The 7099-nt window shown below is 47.2% G+C and overlaps 1 protein-coding gene across 1 annotated transcript in view; it reads right to left on the bottom strand.

Annotated features, from left to right (window-relative positions):
- The window catches only part of EPHX2 (epoxide hydrolase 2, cytoplasmic), a 48584-nt gene that overhangs the window by 6669 nt on the left and 34816 nt on the right, over positions 1-7099 (bottom strand). The gene's annotated exons all lie outside the window — the stretch shown is intronic.

Here is a 7099-nt window from a genome sequence, read left to right as displayed (position 1 = left end):
TCACAACAAAAGACCTGAGTGCCTTACCAGACTGTAACGAACATGCTAACTCCCAGGAGAGCAAGGGGCCTCCTCAGGACTGCCCCAGGGTGGATGCAGAGGCTGGTAATGCAAAGGCCTGGGCTTATCAACCAGTGGGAACAGGAGGAGAGACTCTGGACTACCATGGATAGGAAGCTGGAAATGAGACATTTCCTGCCCCTCCATAGTAAATCCCAGTAAACCTAGGAATTCATAGCTATAGGCCTTCCTTTATAAGTACTTGAATTTGAATTTATGCTGCATGATCTGCATGATCTGGAAACCCCCAAGGTGTGAAGCATACAACAACCACAGCCACCACATGAGCCTGGGCAGGTAATGCCACCAGGATGCCTGACAGAGGAAATGTTAAACAACGCAAGAGGGTCATCTCCTCAATCCAAACTGAAGCAGACTGGTGTAGATTAAGAGCTGCTGAAGATGAGCTCACACACCAAAATTACAAAACTCACACTCACTCATACACAACAAGGCCCCGTAGCAAGCATAGTGAACAGAAAAATAAGATTCTCCAAAAACATCAAATGTAGAAATTGTGGTGGCCAGGAATGGAGGCAGAGAAAGAGGGAGGGAGAAGGAGGTAGGAAGGGAAATAGAGAAAAAGAAATGAGTGTGCATAAGATGATTAATGACAGAAAAGAAGGCACTGAAAAATAAGAATAGAACAAGACTCTATCAAGAGATCAGCATGATTTGAAAAAGAACCAAATGCAATTTTCATAAATAAAATCAAAAAGAAAACTTCGAAAATGGGCCAAACTGCAGGTTAGACACCACAGTGTCTAAGACAACTAATTATCTAAAGATAATTAATACACAGGAGGGTAGACCTGTGGCTGACTTCTCACAAGCAATGACAGAAGCTTCTAAAAGAAAATAATTTTCATCCTGGAATTCTATACTCAGATAAAACCATTCTTCAAGATAAAAAGCAAAATAAATATATTTTCAGGCCCCCCAAAAATCTGACTTTACTGCTAACTGACCCTTACTGATAGAACTAGTAAAGGAGGTACTTCAGGAAGAAAGAAACTGATCTCAGTATGAATGAGTGAAACATAAGAAGTGACCAGTAAAGACACTGGAAAGCACTGGACGGTCCAAGCAGGCACTGACTACACTGACTACTAACACGAAAAGACAGGAGAGTGCGAGTTACAGAGGTAAAGCATCCTAAATTCCTTTGGTTGTTAAGAGACATCCATTAATTTGGGACTTGGGTAAGTCAGTTATGCATACTATAATGCAGTAGTGAGAATAGTATAGTTTCCAAACGATCCCTATCATAATCATTCTCTGATCTTGTGTGACAGTGAGGATGTAATTTTCCTCTGTTAATGAGATACCAATAGAGTGGGATCCTAATCACCCTAACTTCTTTTGAAGATCAAGTTGCTAATTCCCAAACTCTGCCCCTCACCCCCCTCCAGTCCTCCAGCATCTCCAGGGAAGCCATCCAGAGACACACCTCTGCAGGACCCCCTTTCTGGACACACAGCCCACCCCCTACACTCCCACCCCCCACCGCCCACCCCTCACCTCATCACTTGCTCTGAAGACGATCTTGAAAGTCCGACTGGGGTTCCGTTCCAGTTCAGCCTCAGCCACTCCCTAAACCAATCAAGAAAGCAAAACAAAGGACACCTCAGAAATCCAGGAAACCGTAACCCCTCCCCCGTCTGACTGAAAGCAAGGAGCCTCCAGACTCTGTCCCCATCCAGCCCAAGTTCCACTAGAATGGCATTTATTTGAATTTTCACATTGAAACACGTTTGAAAAAAAGGTTGAAATAAAATACAACATGCTGAAGTGGTCCCCCAGAAGGTGGGTTTATGAATGCTGCTTTCTTTTGTTTTTCAAAATTCCTATAATGAGAATGTACCACTTGTAATAGTCCCTTCAAGAATGGGGGAGGGGCTGGTATAGGAACGGGTCCGGGGCTGAAGGGCTCCCAGGATTGTGAGGAGCCGAGTGGAAAAGCCAGAAGCTGCCCCTTTCCTCGCATCTCATTTTGCTGTAGTAACTTCAAGACCAACTCCTTTGATTTAGATATGAATTATTACAGATACTCAGACTGCCAAGGATTGTTCTCCTCAGGACAGGGCAGTAGGATTTCTGTTGTCAAAGAGCTGGGACACACATCCTTCATGGTGACTAACTGCCAGTTCCTTCTGCGTCACAGGAGTGTCATTCCATTTAATTGCTTAATCTACACATGGCTCTCTGGCTGATTCCACAGACACCAGGCCCTTTCTCTGGCAAACTGGGCTATGAGATGCCAACATAAAACACAAGGGCACATTTCCTAATGGTTGAGAGCCCTTGGACTTAAAAGCTGTCCCTGAGGCAGAGATCTATCAGGAGCAACCGTAGTTAAGCCAAGTAATAAAAGCCTTTTGCAACACAGTCCCTAAGGGACCAGTTATGGGTGGGCACTGAGCAAGTGTGGCTATGACAACTGGCCTTTCTCTCCCCCTTTCCAACCACTCACCTGAATGCCCGAGGCACCAGCTGACCTGGACTGCAGGATACTTTCTGATCTGCTTGCCCACCTCCTGGTTTAACCTGGACGAAGAGCGCCTACTTCCCTAGGTCTGGCCTTCGAAGCCAGTCCCAAACACCGCCTTCTCTGCGAAGTCCCACCTTCCCCCACAACGACAAACAATACTACTCTTCTCAGATCCTGCAGAGCCTTGAGCGTCTCTTCTGGGACCACTTTGAGGGCAAGGACTCAATTGTTCTTGGCAGCCTCTGTGGCTGGTCCTGGACAGAGAAGGGGCTGAACACACATATGTTCCTGCCTCTCCTTTCAATGTTCCCAGAGAGGAGGATCCTAAAGCCCCATCCACAAGGCGCTCCAGTGACCTGACCCAAGGTCCTCGCACACTTTGAGAGGCATCTTTTCTTGTTCTACACATCGCTCCTCATGAGAGCTCTGGATCTGTGCGATGGTAGCACGAAAGGAAAGAACACATTTATCATCCGGCGGCGCTAGATCTGTGGTTGGAGATTTTCTGATGAAAGCCATGTCAGCGTTTTAATTACAACACCCTCCCATTCGTAAGATTCAATTATAGTGCAGAATCAGTCCTGGCCTTCTGCAACATGATAAATGCCAAGGCAAGAAATAGCCACAGGAGCAAATGCATTGCAAGTGATCGATGAGAGCCCTGGGCAGCCTGCGTGTTGCTGTCGGTCATTATTCTTATTTACTGAGAGTAGCCCTCGTTTATAAACAGCTGCTGTGCATGCACTCAGGATTGCATTTCAGTGTTTGCAGAGACCTGCAAAGGTCTGGACAGGGCTTTGCCCTCAAATGCTTCTTAAAAGAGGAAATGGATATCAAAAGGATCAATAAAAAATCAAAGACAGCAAAAAGGTAAATAAATCTGCCCACCCACATAGATTACATCAGATCAACAGAGAGAATGGGATAAAGGCCAGGGCCAGAAAGGAGAGAAGACGATGTTTGTTCTCTGGTTCTGTGCCCAGCTGATGCCACCTGACTCTCTTTAATCTACAAAAGATAAGACTATATTTTTAAGTCCCACTGACCAGTGACAAATTTTCTGCCTGTCCAGCCGGACCACGGCTCCTCATTTTGTGTTCCTGGCTTTAGAATCTAACAAGCCCCAGCACTGATGCTTATTAGTTGCGTGATTTACTCCTCCAGAGCCTCGGTTTCCTCATCTGTAACATGAGGGTTTTGTAAGGATTAAATGAGATCATGCCTGTTTCTTACAATGCCTGACACACAGAAGGCATGACAGTAAATGGTCATTATTATCAGCATTACTCTTATCTCCATTATTAACGTCATCAGATTGCATCAGACTAGTCTGCTCCCCTCACCAGCCTGTGAGTTCTTATGGATGCACACCGCATCCCGTTCATATTCCTACTGTCGTACGAGGTAACAGTAAGTCCCCAACAAAGCCTAGATGGATGGACAGGAGAGACAGTGTTTGCAGAGACCTGCAAAGGTCTGGACAGGGCTTTGCCCTCAAATGCTTCTTAAAAGAGGAAATGGATATCAAAAGGATCAATAAAAAATCAAAGACAGCAAAAAGGTAAATAAATCTGCCCACCCACATAGATTACATCAGATCAACAGAGAGAATGGGATAAAGGCCAGGGCCAGAAAGGAGAGAAGACGATGTTTGTTCTCTGGTTCTGTGCCCAGCTGATGCCACCTGACTCTCTTTAATCTACAAAAGATAAGACTATATTTTTAAGTCCCACTGACCAGTGACAAATTTTCTGCCTGTCCAGCCGGACCACGGCTCCTCATTTTGTGTTCCTGGCTTTAGAATCTAACAAGCCCCAGCACTGATGCTTATTAGTTGCGTGATTTACTCCTCCAGAGCCTCGGTTTCCTCATCTGTAACATGAGGGTTTTGTAAGGATTAAATGAGATCATGCCTGTTTCTTACAATGCCTGACACACAGAAGGCATGACAGTAAATGGTCATTATTATCAGCATTACTCTTATCTCCATTATTAACGTCATCAGATTGCATCAGACTAGTCTGCTCCCCTCACCAGCCTGTGAGTTCTTATGGATGCACACCGCATCCCGTTCATATTCCTACTGTCGTACGAGGTAACAGTAAGTCCCCAACATAGCCTAGATGGATGGACAGGAGAGAGAGAGGAAGAGAGAAAGGATGGAAGGAAGGAATATGAGATAAAGACTTTGGTGGGCGTGTCTTCTAAAGGACCACACGGTCTGCGGTTGTACTTTCTTCCCTCTACCAAAGGCTCATTGTTCAGCAAACAAGCTAATTCACCTCCAGAAGACGAGATGAGTAGGGACCTACAAAACACAGTCCAGTGAACAAATCTGCTGAACTGTGACCCAAAAGCTGTCACTGGGGGCAGGCAAACGAAAGACAGCTCTAGTTTCTAAAATAAACTCTCAGAATAAAGCCTTTGGAATTCCATGACTCCTGGAGCTTTGTCTCAAGGGGTTCTCTGAGGTTGCTTAGGAATAAAGAGTCCCTAAGAGCCAACTTAGAATCTGTGATTATTCCAGGAGGGGCCTCTCTTACTGTCCCCGCCTTGTCCCCTCCACACCCTGCTTTATTTTAAACTTGAAATCACGGAAACCCACAGTGAGATGGAAACTGCTGGTTCTCATTTTCTGCGGTTCCCATGGCTTCCAGATCAGTGTTACTGAGACACTCTTCCATCTGTCTGATAAACACGACCCTCTGGACAGCTTGTCACTCCTCAACGTGATCATGAGAATTAACTTTAAATGCCAACAGAGGTAAATACAGTTTTTGATGAAATACGCTTTTTATTCACACCCCGGGGTCATCACACCCCAATGTGGTGGGTTGTATAGTGCCTACCCCCTAAAGATATGCCCAAGTCCTAACCCCAACTCCTGTAATGTGACCTTATCTGAAACTACGGTCTTTGTGGATGTCACTAAGTTAAGGAACTCAAGATGAGATCACCTTGGATTTAGGGTGGGACCTAAGTCCAATGACTTGTGTTCTCCTAAGAGAAGAAAAAGGGGATTTGAGACAGAGAGAGGCACAGAGGAAAAGCCACATGATACAGACACAGAGACTGGAGTGACACGCCACAGCCAGGAGCACCGAGGACTGCTGGGGCCAGCAGAATCAGGAGGGAGGCATGGAACAGATGACCCCCAAGAAGGAACCAACCCTGTCAACACCTTGGTTTTGGGCTTCTGGCCTCCAGAACGTCAAGAGAATAGGTTTCTGTTGTTTTAAGCCACCAAGTGTGTGGTTAATTTGGTATGGCAACCACTGGATACTAACGCAGCTCCTCAGGGAGTATCTTGATTTGGGAGGGTGGGGAGTGGGTTAGAAGGAAGACCCCAGGGCTCAGCAACAGGGTGGCTGGTGTGCTGGCTGCAGGTACGGGCCCGGGACCCACAGCACCTGGGGCATCTCCTAACCACCCCCCCTCCAATTTACTCCCTGTGTACACAGCACCTCACTGTCAGGAGCCCCAGAATGGGAGGACGTGATCAAGAAGACCTAGTATTGTCTGGACTTTCCCCTTGTGGTGCTGGCAGGGGTGGCCAGCAAGGTGCCCCCAGTGGGGAGGACCACAGGACAGCCGCCTCCACACAGGGATACCTTTCCTCCTCACCCTCGGTAGGTTTCTCCTCCGTAACCTTCTCTTTAGTTCTTTCCACGGTGTAGAATAGCCTGCCCGAGAAGATGCACTTAATGTGCCCATAGTTCACTGTGGAGACCCTGGAGACAGCCGCTTAAATCAAACTGCAGCCTGCACAGGGCGCGAGCTCAGCCAGGATCCAGAGGGTGCGCCTGGGAGACAGCATGGAAGCTTCCTGCTGATTTTGGGGGGCCAGCAGCTCTGCTCACGTTCCCTGGCCGCCTGATAACCGCTCCTCAGATTCCTCTGAGACTCGGGGGCCCAGTTCTTTAAAATGGGCCAGCAGACATAGCCAGGGTGGTTGTCCCTGTGGTGGGAGATGCTGGTGGATGGAGGCCTCTGAAATCTGGGTAGAAAGAGGACGCTGTTCACCCGCGACTCTGTTTGGCCAACTGGACAAGAGCGAGACGCAGCGTCAAGACTCAGAGGGGCTCTGGAAGGCCTAAGGCACTCGGGTGCCCCTGCCACGGGCTGAGGTGCCAGCTCCTGCTCTTTGCAACAGCACTGGCTGGGCAGCCTGTGCTACACATGAAGACTCTCAGCCCGAGAGGCAGGAACTGTCACGCTCAAGGTCAGGGGGATTATAAACAGCAAAACAGGACCCGAGAACGCTGGACTGCAAACTCCTCAGTATTTGGTTCTTTTCACCAGAATGTAACACAACCAATTTCAGAAAATGAAAATAAAATGCCCAGGGTTTCTCCCATGGAAGGCACAAAAGAGAAGATCATGATAGGTAAATCCTGGTAAGAGAGTACACGGCAGCACTTTCTTTCAAAATGTGTTATTCAGCTGTGAAAAGCGACCGAGATAATGTCCCTCAACAGAGGACGGGTGAAATAAATCACGGCCCATCTCTATCATAAAACACCATGTAGCCCTTAAAAAGAATGAGAT

This window comes from Galeopterus variegatus, unplaced genomic scaffold (genome assembly GCF_000696425.1).
Source record: "Galeopterus variegatus unplaced genomic scaffold, G_variegatus-3.0.2 Scaffold6871, whole genome shotgun sequence".
In the NCBI taxonomy this organism is placed as follows: Eukaryota; Metazoa; Chordata; class Mammalia; order Dermoptera; family Cynocephalidae; genus Galeopterus; species Galeopterus variegatus.
The sequence above is the reverse complement of the archived record's forward strand: the minus strand, read 5'-3'. Positions and strand labels throughout refer to the sequence as shown.